Source organism: Protopterus annectens, chromosome 7.part0 (assembly GCF_019279795.1).
Source record: "Protopterus annectens isolate FY-2018-M chromosome 7.part0, PAN1.0, whole genome shotgun sequence".
Taxonomy (NCBI): domain Eukaryota; kingdom Metazoa; phylum Chordata; order Ceratodontiformes; family Protopteridae; genus Protopterus; species Protopterus annectens.
In genome coordinates, this window is record NC_056739.1 from 33,438,991 (window position 1) to 33,459,718 (window position 20,728).

At 36.7% G+C, this 20,728-nt stretch overlaps 1 protein-coding gene across 1 annotated transcript in view; it reads left to right on the forward strand.

Moving 5' to 3' along the window:
• The first annotated feature begins 16,667 nt into the window (after window positions 1-16,667).
• Window positions 16,668-20,728, forward strand: part of LOC122806222 (complement receptor type 1-like) — a 424,151-nt gene continuing 420,090 nt past the window's right edge. The window contains exon 1 of the mRNA XM_044076465.1: window positions 16,668-16,762. The gene's annotated coding sequence lies outside the window, so the exon portion shown is untranslated. The remainder of the gene's footprint in view (window positions 16,763-20,728) is intronic.

Here is a 20,728-nt window from a genome sequence, read left to right on the forward strand (position 1 = left end):
TGAGCTGCAATCCTGTAACTGGACACCACTCATATATCTTCCCCTAGATGAAGCAGTAGAACATTTCAATACCACCTTTCTATCCATACTAGCTACCCACCCCGCCAAAAGTCTCATCAAAACTAGCACAAAGATTGCCCGTGGCTCTCAACTGAATCTAAACTTAAAATAAAACTCAGAAATAAAGCTTGGAATACCTGGCGTACAACCAAAACAATCCTAGACCGTCCGAAATTCCAACAACTAAGAAATGCAACGAAAAAAGCCATAGTAGCTGACAAAAAAAACTTTTATTGTTTGTTACAGAATAAGCACCAAAATAACCCTCAGAAATTCTGGGCAGGCTTGAATAACCTTCTCCACCCAGGTAAATCATCCACTCCAACTCCTGAAACAGCAATGGATAAAGACCCCATAGAAATAGCCAATACCTTCAATATGTTCTTTACAAACATTACCAAAACCTTAGCCAACCAACTATCCTCTTGTAGCCAACCGATCATGGAAACACTACCACAACCTTTAAAGACCTTCTTCCTAAAAAGTGTCCCTACATCTTCAATAAGAGCCCTTTTACAAAAACTTAAACCATCTACCCCCTCTGCAGACCTACTCCCAGCAGAATACCTTCAAAAAGCTGCAGATGTTATAGCCTATCCAGTCTCTATCCTCATTAATCGAACTTTCTCAGAGTCAATAGTACCAACTTTATGGAAAGTATCCCATGTAATACCACTCCATAAAGGAGGGACATCCACTGAATTATCTAACTATAGGCCCATAGCGTTAATGTCCCCATTAGCCAAAATTATGGAAAGATGTATGCACAAACAGCTACTCCACTATCTTATCCATAACAACCTACTAGCCAACTCCCAGCATGGTTTCAGACCTAAACACAGTACCACAACTGCCCTTCTCTCCTTCACTGACACAATAAACCATAACCGTAATGACAAGAAAGTGTCCTCTGCCTTATTTCTAGACCTATCAAAAGCATTTGATATGGTCAACCATCAACTACTCATGGAAACCTTAAAAAACCTCTACCTGGATAACTTGACACTAGACTGGTTTAAAGCCTACCTCTCAGACAGGAAACAAGCAGTATTGTGGCAGAATACTCTCTCCACTTTACTACCAAATACCATTGGGGTCCCTCAAGGGTCCATTTTGGGGCCACTTCTTTTCTCGGTCTTCATTAATGACCTCCATACAGTCATTCCCGAGGCCACCTGTATTCAATATGGATGACTCAACACTGGTTTGTTCGGATACATCTCCAGACAGACTATTAACTAAAACCCAAAATTGCTTCACCAAAGTCGAAAACTGGCTATTAGGACGACAGTTAATCCTAAATCCTAAAAAAACTAAATTATTGATCTTTCAACCAACTCACAAAAATCACCTTATTGATGTCTCCATAACATCCAAAAATGGTACTATCATTTCCCCAGACCCCACACGAAATTGCTTGGAGTTACTATTGTTAATAAAATGAATTTCGACATACATATCAACCTGTCCATCAAGACTGTAAACAAAAATTAGGATCGCTCTATAGAATTAAAAACTTCCTAACACCAAGTACTAAAATCACCATTGCCCAAACACATTTGCTCTCCACCCTTCTTTATTCATCGGCAATATTCACCAATCTTAACAAAACCATACTTGATAAACTATCCAGCTCATATAATCATATAGCTAGATTTGCAGCAGGAACTCCATACAGGACCCATCACTGCACCAACCTCAAAAACCTAACATGGATTCAACTCCCCAACCTTGTTAGAATTACCCAACTTACTGAGGTATATAAAATTCTCAAAAACCCCAACAATTGTCCTTCACTTCAGAACCTAGTCCTTCTATACTCTAATCTTAACAGTCTACGTTCTGCAAACAGACCACTCATAAAGATGGTCAAAGCTTACAATACTGGAGGAGATGCACTCTTTCCAAACGCCGTTGGAAAAGTCTGGAACTCTCTTCCCACCAGTATTCTTTCCTCTACCTCTCTACCCCATTTCAAGAAACAACTGTTTCACCACTATCAGAAGCACTGGCTTTGCCAATGCTCATCTCCTGACTGACATTTCCTAGTCTCTATTATCTACCTGAATTGTTCATTGTCTTCATTTTTTTATTTCCTTATATGCATTGTTAACATATGAATTTTGCAACCTGATTGTTTGTTTGATATTTGACTGTTTCTCTCTCTGTAATATTATAATTTTGGAAATGTCTGTATTTTGTATAATGTTGGAGCTTTTCTCCCCGGGCCTCCGCTGAAAGAGGACATTGTATCCAGTCGGATTTTTTTCCCGGTTAACAAATGTAAAATAAAAAATAAAAAATAAATAAAAATAAAATCACATTTTCAGGGATTACAATGTTTCAGTAACGATATTTTGTGTAATATACCATCAATGTCGTATTTATTACCCCATTTTGCTGGATAACTCACATTATGTGCTCTCTGCGATTGCATATACTTCACGTCACCCATCAAACGCGGATCACATGATCTGTTTCTTCAATAATCTCCCATATCCTCTACACGACTGCTACGTACCCTTCTCTCATACCACGTGGTGTCTCCTTCCCTGTATCCACTGTAGTGTCTACAATGACTATTTACTCTGCTGTGTGTTCCCCTGACCTATGTTCAGATTTAACAGTATTTGGATAGGTCTTTGACCCGCTATCACAACTGTTAACAGAAACACAATGTAGTCTGGTCCCTGATCTACAATAGAGACAAAGAGGCAAACGCTCCTTACCTGAGCCTCCTGTTTAAGGCTGCACGATTTCTTTTTGGGATCCAGTTTTCCGCTTTTCAGCCACAGCTCAGACAGTAAACAGCCTCTTTACACACAACAATTCAGTCGGAGGTCTTTTCATTCAAGAAGAACCATTTAGGCAAATTCTCCTGCGTAGATGTCTAACCAGCCATGCACTCTGACCTGTAGCTTACCAAGGGAATTCCGGATTACAAGGATCACAATGTCAAATAAGTTGTTAAAACCAGACTGTAGTTATCAGTAGGCTTTTCTAAGTGACAGTCAATAACACAGGAGGCTCGGGTTCAGAAAGTTTTAGTAGTGTACACAGGCAGGCTAAATCATATACAGTCCAAGTATGAGAGTTTTGTCTGACTCTATACAGTAAGCAGTTTCTTTATATAGTGTTTACAATCAGCTTTTGCCCACCTTACTGACGTGTTCGGTCACAGGGCATTTCCATCACTATGGTCCACAATACTCTATACATACGTGGGTGCTGGGGTCGTGCTTTTAAAATGTTTTCCCATGAGAATAACACAGCCTTGCAAGGCACCTTGTCAATTACACTGTCCTTCTGTGATTGTAACTGTTTCAAGGACCCTAGACTGTTCCGATACAGTACTCAGTTAATTTCTTAATATGCTGCTTTGTCTCTCTGGTAAGGAGTTGTACTGTTATCTTCGATTGAGCTCACAAGGCCGTCCTCCTCAGAGGAAGGGGTGATGTTATGCATGTACATACATTTATTGTTCTGTAACCCAGCAGATAATTAATGCTGACAGACATAAGCCTGCTGTACTGGTTACTGCCAGGATCAGAATTCCATCACACTACAGCTTAGCTTCACCAATTACATGCAGGCTTACTTCTACTGTCATATTGTACGGTACAATTCAATGCATTATATAGTATTTCGAGTCTAAACTGGCACTTCATATGTGTTTCTATATATATTTTTCGAACAACATCCATCCGGCCATATGCATGTTGTTCCGTCCTTTACCTTGACCGAGTGTATTTGGCCATCCGGCAACGTTACTCTCCACATGTGATGTCCCACCTTCCCCTTCTTTGCCTGTAGCACCCTGTTAGGACGTCCTGTTTGATAGGCACGTGTTCCGCTATATGTGATCGACTTCACTGCATAGCTAAACATCGATGCGGTGGTTCAACAACCCGACTTGTCCACATGTGTACAGTTATGTGCACCGTGTCGTATGCAAACCTATATGGTTTCGACGGGTACATACCACATGCGGGATGTACACATTCTGCAGACACATTCACATGCAGCCATTTACATATCTGTACCTGAGGTGGGTTGGTGACATGTGGGGTACGTATTTGGCCGTGTGGCATTGCCTAATACAAACATCTTACCACATTTCAGGTATGCACATTGTGTGTGGGTGTATAGCTGCACACGGATGCTAGCAGGTTAGGGTGCACAGGTGTACATGGGTGGGACTGACATGTACAATGAGGCTTTTGTGTATTACATCTGAATGCATGGGTTCTGCTTCTGGATATTACACTTCAACATACGCCATCCAGTGTATGCGACAGAGACGTTGCTGGGTGTGGGATATGTTGCTATGCACATGTTTGCCTGTGTTTAAGGTATCTTGATTCCTTACTGTTGTTATGTTGACACAGCTACCCGGCTATGTACTCTCACAACTGCTTGTGACCATTATGGTTGGCACCTTTTCCAATGCCCATAGTGGGGCATGTTATGTGGAAACTTGAATTTGCAGGACTACACATACCCACGGCAAGTGCAGTTGACAGAACTTCACTTGTTTGCCATACTATAAGCTTATTCTGTAAGCATTTGGGTTCCTTATTCATTTTCTTATGCCATGTATGTGTTTCATATACAAATGTATATGTTTTATACTACTATTACATGTATATTGCGGGAATATTTTTGGCAGGGGATCTGAGGTCATTTTCCATTTTTCCGATTGTTGCAGGGACACAACTGTCCAATCAGGGACTGTCCATGGCACATTGGGACAGCTGGTACCCTGGTGACCATGCCCATGTCGCTACTGGGGTTGCCACCTTTTCCAGTTTCCAAGCTGGGATATTTCCGGGACTCACATCTGACTTTACAGGCCGACACATACACACGGTCACTATATAGCATAGAACTTCACTTGTTTGCCTAAGTAAAAGCTTATTGTTATGGCAATTTGCTTGCTTATTCTGTTTCTTGTGACATTTAGGTATTTCAGTTACAGAAATAACCAATTCATGCTACCATTACATTAAATACGGGATATCATTATGTCCTACAATCTTAGCACATTTGCCATTTTTAATACGTTTTTTCGGGACACAACTGCCCATAGAGAGACTGCCCCACCCAAAGTGGGACAGGTGGTGACCTTAGTCGCTGCTCCTATGTCGGTGCGGCGCGCTGACATGCTGCTGTACACCTTCTCTGAGTGTAACCACTGACGGTGCATTGCGGGACAAACGCGGTCATATGCGTATCCTTTGCTCCTTGGATGGGTACACTTAGGCCTTCGTGGCTTGTATTTGCTTCTCCGTTTATTTGGGACGGGTACTATGCTGCATACTCTACGTGCGTTTCATTCTGCACGGGACCTGGCTGCTGCCATTATATTATGGGCGGACCGTGGCTGTCAGCACATTAGGTTGCTCACCTCATGCCGGCTTAGACACGCCTCCAGATGCATCCTACCTGGGCTCGCTCACGTACACTACGCACGTGTCTGTGGTTGCGGTGCACTCTCATTAATATGCATATGGCACTACTACGCCGGCTATTCACTGCACCGCCGGCGCAGACCTTACGCCGGCCTTGCGCCGAGCTTCATGAATCCCGGGGGAAATCTAAATCTGATTTTCAATGAAAACATTACACTCTCACAAGGAGAAAGAATATGAATCATATTAAAAAAAAACTGGAAATTTAGATGATGGTTATTAAGATTGCTGTAAGAAATGATATGACCCTCGTTTTGTCTGCAATCGAACATGAAGCAATTGATCTACTAAAACACTTTTATTGCACTAAACAAATCTGAATGAAAAAAAAGTTAAACTAGTAAATGTGTATGATATGCCTACATTTATTATTATGGATAAATAATTGTCACAGAAGGAAAATAAAACAGTAACAGTCGCAGACTACATTGTTATGGTAAAGCAGTTAACCAATATCTATGTGCTTGAAAAATACCTGGGGGGTGTGTGTGAAAATGCCCCCAATCTATACACCTGGTAGCTAGAGATATTTAGGCTCAAACCCTATACCTTTGGTACAGGGTAAAAAGAACCTAAAGTCCCTAGCCACCACCATTTCTCATCTATGGTCTGATTTTTTTTTGTGCTAAGAGGTTGAGACCTATGGTGAGAAGTGAGAACTGAATTCACTAAATGATAGCCATTAAGTTTCAGTCTTCCTGCTGTTTAAACTGCTGATTTAGCTTAGTGGTATGTTGCACTGACTGTAGTGTATAGTGTTCTGGGTTCAAAACTTACCAGTAACTTGCATGGTGGTAAAACAACATTTTATTCTAACAACTTTCCAAAATTATACAAGCAATGTTTAAAATGTGTCCCTGGTTTTTGACCTTTTGCACCTCCCCCGCAAAACAAACTGAAATTGAAAATAAGTGTGAGAAGCTGTGCAAGATACACTACTGTCATTCTGTTTATAGTTTGGGTGTGGAAGTAGAGTTTTATGATGGAAATATTTTGAATTGGGCAGTTTTGTAATTATTGGTTCATGCATTTTCTTTCATTGCCTACAGTACAGCCTACTGGAAAAATGTTCAAACAATAAATTTAAAATGTGCTCTGTCTAACAGGTTTGCTGTATTATACAAGGAATATAACTTAATAAAGTCAGGAAGGTGTATATCAAAGAAAATAACACATGTATGTTTCTTGTTTTGTGTGCAAGAGGCCAATGATTTGAAAACAGTCCAAAGGTAATCTTTATCCACCACTGGCCAGATGCATTTTCTTTGGATGAGGTGTAGGTTTTAATGCTGTTTCAATGAATGTGAGTTGCAAGGGCAAAGAAGTTTTAATGCCAAGTCTATTTTCATTGTGAGACAGTATTGTTTTGTTTATCAGATGTCTGTTAGTGTTTGTGCATTGATGTGCTGCAAAATGTAAAAATAAAATCCAAATAATCACTGTAGAAGTAAAGCAGTATGCACACATTAATGTTTATGCTAAATGGGGAGAAATAGACATGTAATGGGACATTGGAATGGCTGCAGGGGGACGCTGGTGCCATATTTTGGTTGTCTGTTCTTCAGTTTGTGTTTGAAAGTTTGTATCCCACAATTCCATTGGAGTGGGCTGGTTATGTAATTATGTATGCAAATTAGATGTTAATCAGCATACAGATTTGTACCTATTTTTCACGGCCCTTGTCCAGATTTTTGATGTTTCCAGGTTGAGAGGTATGACCCAGTCCTGTACCTCCCCTTTGTCTAAGATCCTTGAGAAATATATCCACTCTCAACTACTAAATTATCTTTCAAGTAACCTTTTCTTCCCAGCCAAATATGGATTTTTCCCCTCACACAGCAATTACACTGCTCATTAATCTTTTCTTATCCTAATTCATAAACAGAAATGCCAATTACCTTGTGTTATCACATCAGTCTTCCTCGACTTAAAAAAATCTTTCACTACAAACTACTATAGTGGGAATAGAGAAAACATATTAGAGAACTTAATGTTAGTTCTTTTTGTATTCTGTAATTCTGAATGCTTAGAAAAGCTTTCAGACACTAACTGCAGCATGAGATGAAATGTTACATTCCTGTTCCTGTTATTGTAATCGACAGCAAAGCAGCTGGCATTTGTTTCCTCTCAGTATTAGGCAAATTCTGTAGCTTTGTTACTAAATTAAATTAAGGGAGGAAATAGCTGTATGGATTATTAGAGATGCAGTAGTACTATGAAAGCAACAAAGATATTAGAGGGACTGTGTGTGCCAAATATTACATCTAATGTCAATTAAGGTAGAAAAAGGGTTGTTTTGCCAAAGTTCTGTGGGATCATGTTAGAAATGTCTTGGTCCCTATCATGAGCTGTGATTTGGAATAAATACTATAATTTGTATAACCAGATATTTTGTTTGCTTGTCTTGATATTTTTTACCTTAACACTAAGCCAGGTCTCATTTCTTGGTGTCTTCTCCTCAGCCTTAGAGTGGCTTAGTACCAACTTCACTAACAGGACCCAAAGTGTAAAATAGCAACAATCCAAATCCCCCTTTCCTTCCAATATGAGTTGGAAACCCTTAAAGCTCAATATTTGAGCCTACTTTTCAACATATTTATCAATGACCTTCTTCTTGCCTCCAATTAGTCCTTAACCACTATGCCGACAATTCAGCCATTATCTGCACTGCCAAAACAATCCATGAACTTCAAAACATCACCCAACTGTCCTTCACCTCCATTGACGCTTGCCTCAGACAGACTAACTTTGTATTAAATCACAAAAAAGGCAATTTTATTTACCCCGAAAACAAACTCTGATGGAAAACTAACCTTGCATTTCTATCCTCCAATAGTATTACCACCGAATCTGTTTCCCATGCAAAATTCTTAGGGGTCGTCAGTGATGAAATCTGATACTTAGATTTCTGCACCCAATAGGTGAGCAGAAAAACAGTCCAAAAATTTGGACTGCTATACAGGGCAAAATCCTGCTTAAGACCATGCTCTCACAAATGGACAGCAAATGCTTCCTTACTTCCCATGCACTTCAGAAATTTGCATTCAATCCAGCTTGCAAAATATGAGCAGTGCTACAATAAATATCTACGTTCACTAATAAAGTAAACAATGGAACCCACCAATGCACCACCATAAAATAAATCACTTGGCTAGAATAGCCAAATTGCTTCAGCTACTGTCAACTCAAAACAGTACATACAGTTTTTCATATATGTGACTGCTGCCCATCCCTTAAAATGTCTTCAGTGGTATACTCCCACTAGAAAACTTAACATCTTTATAGTAACTTCCCGTCCTACATCACTCCTTCCAATAACCCCTGCAGTGACCCACTTTAGTCAAGCTAAGACTGCTTTGTTGCTTTTACCTGTTACTGAGGAACCCTTTCAGAGCATTGAAATGGGTACTGTAGGGCCATTTTGTATCTGAAGTACCGCAGGTTTGAAGTATATCTTGGTGGTGTTATACTATGGCACTACTTACAATGAATCCAGATTTCACCTCTATTAAAGCAAAAACCACTATATCATTTACCCATCCCATCTCCACCCTACTGTACACCTCCCCTATCCTTACCAATCTCAAAAGGACTGATTTAGCAAAATTAGAATCCTGCTACAATAAAATTGCCAGGCTTGCCTCTGACTCACCTTATGAAACACACCTTTGCACAGCTTTAAACTGGCTAGAATTTCCCCATCTCTTGCAGCACAATCAACTGATGTTAGCTCATAAAATCCTGCATCATCCTCAGAAAACCCCCTCACTGCAAAACCTACTTCAACCTTACTCTAGCAAAATGACTCTCCACTCTAGCAATAAATTCCTTCTAGAAGTTACTAAACCCAACAACACAGCAGGTGATTCGCTCTTTTCTAATTTTGTGTCCAAAATATGGAACTCTTTACCACCACCCATAACTTCCATAACATCAATATCCTTGTTTAAAAAGTCACTAAGAACACACTTTACAGCTACTTGGCTCTGCCCTTGTCCTGATCTAGGATAGTCCTGCTGTCATTTTCACTGTCTTACTCAGTCTAAGAGGGGTAATAGCTCATGTCTTTGTATAATGGGTAGAATTTGGACTCCTACATTACAATACTTGTCTTTTTAAACTAACTTATATATCTGTATATACCATTATTGCTTACTTGTATCTACCTGTAAATGATGGATTCTTTCTGTGAATACTCACAATTATAATATATACTGTTTTCTTTCTTGACACTATTATGTATTACTAAAACAACTTTGTACTTTGTTATTTTGTGGAACTTTTCTCCCCAGGCCTCCACTGAAAAAGGAGCAGTGACCAGTGTGCAGTGGACTTTCCCAGTTAACAAATGTGAAATAAATAAATAAAATAATAAATAAATAAAAAGGTACTAAGTGCTTTGTTAGAGTTTTCCAGGAGGGAGTGTTTTCCCCAGGCAATATTTATGGGCATAGGGGATAATTTATGCCAAATCAACAGACCTGTTTGTGAAAGTATTTTGGAATACTCTATTAAAAACTACTATGTGTCATCCTCAATCAAATGGTCTGGTGGAGAGATTTGACTTTATTGTTAAGACCATGTTGAGAGCAATTACAGATCCATTTAAATGGTAGTGGGACAAATTTCTACCCCTTCTGCTGTGTTCATATAAAGAGCTATCAGAGGAATCCACAGGCTTTTCAGCATTTGAGACAGTTTATGGCCACAGGGTGACAAGCCTCTATACTTAATAATGAGTGAGAGGGTGGATATAATAACAGCAATGAGTCTGTTATGGAGTTAATGCTGAATTTCAGGTCTAAAGTTAGGGAGCCCATGAGACTGATATAAGAGCACTTAGCACAAACACAACAGCAACAACGGTTCTGCTATGACAGAATAATGACAGCCTGAGGGTATAAAATCAGGCAAAAGGACTTTTGTTTGACAGAAAGTTTGTCCCTCATTACAGCCACTCAACTCATGGAACTTACCTGAAATTACTGGGCAGATAAAACTATCTTTACTCCTGGGTTGTGAGGAGGAATTCCAAAGGGTCAAGGAAAACTTGAGTGGGCACCCTGTACTAGCTATGATGATATCGGAGCTGTAATGAGCCAAATTCTTTAAAGGGAAAATAACTTCCTTTTGTGCTGGCAGATTTTCAATTAAAATCGATTTGATATTTTTCGCAGTCAGATTCTGCCATTTGATATGGAAGTTAAATATTGCAACACAGACCCTCAATCAGGTTGCTGCTGTAATACTGAACTGCTATAATACTGAATAAGAGAATATTGCCAGACAAAATAATGAACCAGCTTTTTAATGAAAAGCCAGTATTTCTTGGTATCAGGTGTTTTCCCTTTCCCCAGTGGGGCGTGATCTCGGAGTTGAAATATATAATATACTTGGGCATGGAGGGGTGCTGGGAACTTGTCTCCCTATAAAACTGTTTCTTTTTTTGTATTGGTGTCTTTTTTATTAACTCACTCAAGCCTAAAACACCTTTTTTGTATACTTACAGGTCACACCCATACCTCCTTATGGCATCCAGAACTTTTTGGAGTCTGGCATCCCTACCAGATAAGAATGGGCAGTAATAGGAAGGACAAGGAGTTACTAACAAAATGACACTAAGACTATTAGTCTAACATGTTCTGCAGTGCAAAATTAATTTGTTTGAGACTTATTGTTCATGTTTTGATATTTTATTGAGGGGTGTGTGTTGTGAAACACCAATGTGAGGGACAGGACAATTAAGTGAAAGTGTTGGTTTATTTCATACTCTACTGGAACATTGCTAGTTGTTTACTAGTAATTCTGAAAATAAGCAATATTTCCATATGTACTTAATACATCAAAAACCAAATGACTTACAAACCGCTGAATGACATTAGGTGAAATCTTAGATTTTGTTGAACAAAACTATGTTTAATATTTACACTGCTAATTATATACCTTGAGATATATCCAGTATTATTTGTATTGCTATTTATACAATTAAACATATATTTTCATATTTCTGCAAATATCGCAATACACATGCACTTATCGAGGAATTTCTTGCTGTCATGTGAAGGTTCATGTCTGGTTAACAAAAAATGTTCAAACAATATATGTCTAGGTTGTATAATTTTCAAGATATGAACATTTTTGTGAAAGTTTAGAAAAAAAAATAATTTGGATGTTGTGTGCATTATAATTTACTGCAGACTTTACAGAAAAGACTATGAATGCACTGATATCACTGTAAAGAATAATTCTTACTGATAATGCTATTTGTACAGTTTTAATGGCCTTTATTGTTCACAATTTATTTACATTTGTTTATCGTATGCTTTTTAAGTTTATTTTTTAAAAAATGTTCTGGAAGTCAAGGTGTGTGTAGGCTTCTAGGGGTGTGACATCCCACACCGCATAGGTGTTAAGGAGGTAAATACTGGTTCAATATTTTGTGCAGTGATATTCTGCCGTTTAATAGTATGTCAGTTTGATATTATAACATAGAGCCACCTCAATCATAAGCTTCAACCAAGGGAAACATCATGTGTAGCTGTGGAAAAAATAATGTTTGGGAATAATGTGCACTTACTAAAACATTTAACGCTACACATATTGCAAACATTGCAGTAATTATTACATTACTATTTCTTAATGTTGTTATATGGAGTCAGTTGGCAAAATAACAAGCTTTTTAGATTCAGTCTGAGATTACAGTAATCTGTATAGATTACACGATATGACAATCCAAAACCACAATGTTGTCAGTAAAGGAAATGTAGACAGATTATCAAGAAAAGAGACAAGGTTTCTAGCTCTTATGTATATAGTGGGGTGTGGAAGATTTGGGATTTTTGCCTAGAAGTGTTAACAAGGGTGCTTTTGTATTCCAGGTGGACCTTGGGAAGGTTTTCCTTGGGTGGATGTTGGAGGTGGGGTGGACAGGGGAGAGGTACTGGGGAGCATGTGTTTTCAGAGTGTGGTGAGTTGGCAGAATTTAGGGCTTCCCTGCAGGGTGGGTATGATCTCAGGAATGCTGGTGGGTTAAGTAGGGACGTGATTCTCTTGAGTTGGGATATGGGCTCTAAGTTGCCTAGACATGATGGGGGCCTTGTTTGGTTTGATTCTTCTGTTGAGGAGGTGGCTGGAGGATGGAGATCAAGGTCTAAACCAGCCATACTTGAAGTACTGAGTGTTGTGGCACAGAAGGAAGAATAGGAGATGGGATCTTTAGAGGGTAAATTGCATGAAGAGAAATGGGGGTTGTGGAAAAAGTGCATACAGTGGGATGTTTTGGAGGAGGAGTGAGATTTGGGGGAGGGTGGGAACTGAACATTTTATGTGATGTTGTTTTGATTATATTGTGTAGAACAATACACGCAATGCATAATGTTTGTGGATGTGTACTTGGTGATATGGTTTGTTTACTTATGTGTAGGTGTGTATTTGCCTATGTCATGGGTGATAATTCAATAAATGTGTTTTTTTTTTAAAGAAAAGAAAGGGACATGATAGTGCAACCTAAAATGCACCTTTTGTTTCCTTTTGTTGTTGGTATCTCAACAAACACACTTGAGGTCTCCAAAGGGAAAGAAATGCTGATAAAAGACACAATGATAAAGCTAATATAATTAATATCAGAGGAGAAATATAATGGGCGAAATAAAGCTTGTAACTATTATTTTCAGGAAAACCCACAGGAAGGTAGTATTTGTATCATTAAAACTGTGGCTATTGCAGGTCTTGCAGCATATACAATGTAGAATGTAGAAAATGTGAACTGTACATATGATGTTATTAATTTCAGTGGAAATGCAGCAAAACTGCAAAAACCTTACAATGATCTATTTCTGTAATGTTCATACATCTGTAGTGCTGAAGAGCTTGAAGAATGTATTACCTTATTTGGACTTCATCTCCCCCAATTTAACACTGTGGAAACAGGAAGCATATCATTCAAGTTTAAGATAAACAAGAAATTCTGTCTGTGATTTTCTTAAGCTAAGACAAAAAATAGTTAACACCCCATATATGAACTGCAGTACTGGATTCCATTCCTGAGTAGAACTCACACTCAAATCCATTTTCCTGTGATACTATGCAAGTGCTGTTTGGACTTACAAGTCAAACACAAATAGAAAATCAAATACCTCACTAAAAGAATCACAGGCCTAAAGCAGATGCCATATACTGACCGTCTAAAAAAACTTCAGCTATACTCTGTGGCATATCGTCTACTCAGAGGCTATCTCTGCTTAACATACAAGGCCATGTCAAACCCTGAGCTGTTGGACATGCTCCACTTAAAGAAATCCCAATCCCTCAGAGCCACACGCTCCAGGGATCTAAACCTTGTCATCACAATGAACAAAACCTGCTGGAGGGATAGGTTCCTGACCCAGAGACTCCCCATACTCTGGAATAGACTGCCCATACATATCAAGCAGAGCACCTCTTTGCCTCTTTTCAAAAGGAACCTTGGTGATTGGATGGGAGATAGGAAATTCACCCCGGGGATCATGTTAGTCGCCCTGCTAGACAGGGGCCTGGAGAAGTAAATATTGTGGGAAGAAATATCCAGGGAATTGTTATGGCTAGGCTTGCATAGGCCCTAGGGCCGATAGCCTAGTACCAACCTATGAACCTATGAGCCAACCTATGTTTTGGTACTAGTATTCAGAGGTCCAGATAAGCTGCTATACATATCTTTTATATGCTACCTGACTGTTTAAACACATTTATTTTGAAGTTGTCTTGTGCAAATTTATAGCTGCTTATATATTTGACTTTACAAAGTACATTACATAATTCTATTTATTTCAAGAAAACAATTTTAGTATTCAGTTTTATAATATTATAGTGAATGAATTATTAATGTTTACAAGGCTTGTTGAGAAAATGTACTACTTCATCTTATTTATTTCAAGGAAAGAAATGTACTCAATTTCAAAAGTTTGAGGCTGGTGATTTCTTAACGTGCAGAACAGTAGTTGCTAAGCTTTGTGATTTATCAGTTGTAGCTTTCTTCTTTTGAAGATTTCATTGTCAGGCTATTGCTTCCATATCAAGGGTCAAATTACTGAATTTAAGATTAACAAGTAACTGTTTTCTTGGTGAGCTAGGCTGGTCTAGATGTTGGCATTATTACTATAAAGACAGGGTAGGGGTGTTAGTACTGGAGATATGTCATTAGTCAAGATTCAATTACCATTGGTAAGATTGCACTGTAAGTCTCTGGGCTTGGTTTAAGATAAATGAGATCATGAGGAGTGATTTGGTTGTGACTGTTTATTATTATCTGAAACAGCTGTGTTTATTTACTGTCACGTTTACAGTCAATCACTCTTTGCATATTATCTAGTGACAGTAGTAAGGGTTTAATTACTTCATCATCACATATTAATTGGGTGCAGTAGTGGTAATTGTGAGCTCACATCCTTGTGGTGTCACATAAAACTTGGTGGCAGTTGTTGGTATTATGCACATGCTCACTGCCGTATTTATACATATTAGTTAAGATTTTTCTTTTCACTTTCCTGTGAACTAATGCGGCACAAAGTAAGGCTAAATGTCATATATTAACCTGAGGGAAGATCGATGTAAACATTCCAATAAAACTCTTTGAGTTCTTCAGTGCTCTCATTTATTTTATCTGGATTCAATAATTAAGTTACTTTTCCAGTGACATATTGCATTCCGTTTTTTATTCTTCTTAACATAAGCATAAACATTATCAGTGGTTTACATTTAAGCCATTACTATAAACAGAGATTGTGATGTTTTTACAGACAGTGATGTGACAGCCTACAGAGTAACATTTTCATAAAAAAAAAAAATCAATAATATTCTGACTTCTTACTAGTCATGACTGTTCTAAATTTTTACTCATCAGTGCCTGTGTTTTAAAGGTACCGAAGTACATTAATGAATTCATTATCATAAGGACATTGGCAAATTGAGTGCCAATAACAAAGCAAATTTATTGACATACTATAGTTACCTCAATAACATTCTCTTGTATACATCATACATATAAAACATAACTATTATATATATATATATATATATATATATATATATATATATATATATATATATATATATATATATATAATAAGGTATCATATATGGGTTAGTTAGAAATTATGAAAATATGTTGTAATCATCAGATACAGCAACATGAAGGTAGAAATTATTTTCTTAATATGCTTCACCTGATATCTCAGCGAAGTTGCTCAAACCACTAAAAAGTAAATCACATATACGTTTGCTGAGAAATTTATTGTCATAGTTCTACTATTAAAAATTAGTGAACACCAGACAATGATACAAAATTGTATACATTATTATTACTTGAATGCTATTGATTCAATTATTCATAATGCATGTGACTCATGGCTTCTGGTAAAAAAGAATGTATACTTTTAAAGGATCCTTGTCACTCGGACACATTCTAACTCAATGAAGCTACTACAATAAACTGTCAGAGAGAAATATCAAACACTTCAAAAAATATCAATAAATAAAAAATCATTTTATCATTATAAAAGCTGAATAAACAAGTCAACCTACATATTTTGCAGGGGACACCTCTCCTCCATGTGGGTATCCCCCCACAGGCCCCTTATTTATATATACTAACACCAAAGTTGCAGGACTGTCAGGATGTCTGTAACTCCATGTGTCACTTTGACAAAAATGACAGCTCTATGCTTCAATATAAATGGGTTTTGAAAAAGTTACTATGATCTAGCTGAACTTGTTAAGAAGAGCATTGTAATAGTTGCATGCGCTCACTTTCAAACTGTAAAACTGTGATTTTAATGCCTTACAGAATAACCAGATCAAATATGGGAAATAAGAGTTAAATATTGTCTTGATATCAGGCAAAGGAACACAGTTCTATAAGATTAAGGCATGCCTTCATATGAGAATGAATACCCACCTATTATTTTGAAAACAAAATGTCTTATAATAAGATGTTTTCAAAGTTGTCAAACTAAAGGAAGACCACAGTACTACAAAAGTAGGTAACACAGGACAAAGAACAGAAAAGTTGCATTTTTAGAGCGCAATCAATATTAGCATGGCAAATATTTACTGAGGTCAGTGACTTCATGAACTGCAACTGAATTCTGGGACTAGCAAGGACAAACACAAAAGCCTATAACAATATAATTAGGCCAAATGGTTATAAGTAGTGCGGAGGCTTGAATCTGCAGTGTCCGGATAAGCAGTCAACAAAGGTATTTTCAGCTCATTTTACTAGAGTATAAAAATTCTAACGTAAAATTAATGTGCAACAAACTCACTGTAGGTATTTAGATTAGCAAACAGTCCAGATAAATATGCATTTTTAATCATAAAAGTGCAGATGGTTTGTATACTTTTGTAGTCTGAATTTCTGGGTGTTTGAGTAATGTGCTTTTTATACCTGTATGCCTGAAATTAAAACTCACTATTTATGTAATATACACTAACAAAATAACCAAAGCTCCATGTATGAATGACACGGAAGAATAGCAAGTGGCAGCCAAGACACAGAGATTTGTGTGGTTGGTGGTAAACATTACATACAATGAAAATTAGTTTGCTAGTATGGAACACCATTATTTGTTACATATAGGTTCCTGTGTAGCAATTTGTGGCATACCACTAAACTCATAAGAATATGACTATGCACAGTGAATGCATTTAGTTTCAAATTCATTTAAATATGAATGTGAATACCTGCATTTTTAGTAATACTTGCTTATTCTGTAAATTCTCTGTGTTCTTTAACTATTGCTTAGATATCATCTATCTTGAAACAGTTTTTGTATTACTTCTTTGTGAGGGATTTATTTATTTAGTCTTGAATAGATATTAGATAGTAAACCAAAATGAAGTGCAATATGGCAATGACCTCCAGCACTGTTCTCGTTTCACAAACTATATATATATATATATATACACGCATACACACACACACACACACACACACATATCTATCTATCTATATATATATATATATATATATCTATCTATATATATATATATATATATATATATATATATATATATATATGATATATATATTTATATGTGTGTGTGTATATAGAAGCATAAATCGATGAAGCCCATTTAAGGGTGGAAGTACTCATTTATTTAAAATCTTTTATTTTCAATAAAGAAGTATCAATTTCTAAACAAGTTATAAGTACTTGATTACTTAAGGTCTTAGATGAACTTGTCGACAGTTTCATAAACGTTGACCAGTTTTCCCTGGGTCTTACCCGCTAAGGCTGGAAATCTATTGCAGCTCACTACAATGATACATTTAATGTATATGTATGTATATATATATATATATATATATATATATATATATATATATATATAAATATAATATATAGATATTTATTATATTTATATTTATATTTATATATATATATATATATATATATATATATATATATATATATATATATAGATAGACACACACACACATACATACGTACTTATATATAGACACACACACGACTGGCAGTATATGCACATATGTGGATACTACTTTATTATACATTTGTGTGGGTTTATTCATAATAGTATAAACACCCATTGTTGTTTATACAAGGAACTATTTCTCATTAGTTAAACTATTTTTCCTTGAGAAAAATATGTGAGAAAAACAAATACTGAAATTTTCACAACCACTTAAGTGCACTTCTTGCAGTTGTTATATGGCTTGCTGGAATGTCCAATCATATATGTGGCTAAATTTAATTAGTTTTGCAAAAAAATATGTTCCCAAGTGTTTAAATAATTATTTTTCATTTGGTGATTTTCTCAGATAGCTATTTCACAATGTAAATGTTTAACTTTTTAAATGAAAACAGCAGTGAGGTAAACAGTGGTTCTGGCAACGGGTAGTTGAATCTGTAACACACCAGCAGCATCTTTCAAGGAACTTTTTGTATGTAAAATCGAGTACTGAATTCCATGTGCAGACATTTCTGAATGAATAGGATCACACAAATGATGGCATTTATCAGACTGTTATATTTTGGTGAACATTTTTCTGTAATAATGCTGGCCACTGAACTCTGATCTTTGAATAACTGGATTTTTCTGACACATACTTATTTTGCAGTGTCCCAGTACATAAAAACCCACAGCTGTGTGAGATGGCAGTGCAGATTGGCATAACATATCAGCATAAACAGCTTCAGTACCACATGAATGCCAAAGTCCACCTCTTTCAGTTGCCATTTTCTAGATAAGAATCCTTTTGTAGTAGAACATGTGTCCTGCATTATCATTTAATCCATTGTAACTGTTTTTATAGTAATTTCTAAATGTCTTTATTTATACATCTTTATATAACTAACCGTATGATAATATACAATTTATATAATTATGTTTATTTACACCTTGATATTTTACATTTCACGGTCACATACTTTCAGAAACTATTTCAAGACCTAAGGAGGGGGTTCGTTTTATGAGATTCACAAAACAGATAATGATGGTGATTTTACATTAAATGTCACAAGCTTGAAGAGCAGTAGGGTCATTGAAATGGTCACTACAGACTTCTGACACCCAATGTATGACAGCCCAGTTTTCCTTAGCTTAAAACCTTAGCATCCAAAATTACTTTTCAGTTTTACTTACTAAGGGATTTACTGGATGGCTTTGCTCTCCCATTATGATGCTTAAGGCTTCACGCTCCATGTTTCTTAACTTAAATAGCTACCTACTGGGGTCATAAACAGTCAACAGAAAAGGATAATTCCAGCAAAGTGAGTGCCTAAATTGCATTTGCCATTCATAGTTCACCAGTTGGTTACCATTCTGTGGGCAGATCAACAGGAGTTACAGTATGTTTGAAATTGGTTTAAATGGGTATGTTCCTCGCTAGGATCATTTCCTGGTTCACTTAACATCTCTGCTAATTTTGATTAAACTGGAATGGACCAAAATATTGACCAGAGCAAACATAATCTGAGATCAGGCTAGTGTTCTGCTTGTTTCTATTTGTTGCAACTGGCATCTAAGGGTGAAATAAAAACATTTGCTTTACAGTACACATACCACAGTGTAGAAATAAACAAACTAAATCAACTAAATTAAGTACAAAAAATGAACTGGAAATTCACATTTTCTTCCTGTTCTACGATTAGACATTTAGATGCCACTCGAAAAAAGGCTGATCTGCAAAATGTTATCCTTAGTTTTATTGAGCTATCATTCTGATTCAGACTAATAAAAATTGCACTTCCCTCACTGATCCTGCAGCACTTTGAGTTAAACTTAAATAAATGTGTGGATATAGGTCCCTACACAATACTTACCTGTTTTAATACATTTAAAATTTTATTTATAAATTTGATAACTGGGTAAATGGGTTTGTCAGAGGAGTCTTTTCACTAGCAAACCAGACAACGCATAATTATGTACAATCAGAAAGACATCATAAATCCAGAAAAGCTTACATCTGTGTTGTTAGTTATTAAATCTAGAAGTACATTACATGGCAAAATGTTTTTGCATAAAAATACACAGATATGCATTTACACGTCATGTAAATGATGAACTCAGACAGCAGCAAGAAATTAATTTAAAGAAAATATATAGCTTGGTATCAGACAAATTTCATAATTAGAACCAGGATGAATAAACTTATTAAAACCTTTTTAAAAAAGGCTTGTAAATAGAAGGTTAAAATGAAAACTGGAAAGTAAAGAGGTAAAAGCTGGAATAGAGGTAGAGCAGAAGCTCTAACCTCAGGTAAGAAAATACAATTCAAACAATCAGTCAGGAGCTGCCTTTAATGAAACGTACATTAAGGGCTGAGTTTTCTTTCTGTAAACCGTAGATTGCAAGTTTGTACCACACAGCCCCAAGTTTACTGGCAGCCGACATTTGGAGAGTACAGCAGTGCAAGAGCTCCCTACTGGGCAGGTAAGGGGAGTCAGTTCAGAAAGGGGTTTCACTGAGTAAAAACTAGTGTATCCACTCCAAATACCTACTGCAGAGAGTTCAGCAATAACTGCTTCCTTTTGCTTCAGAAATGTTGCGATCTAGCAAAAGCAGACATTAATATTAATGTGATGTTTCTTATGACAGAAAATTAAGTGCTTCACCTTACTAAAATGCAGTCTAAATGCTTCATGAACAGCATTCTAGTTTCATATCTGCACTTTAAATGTAAAACATTGGATTATGCC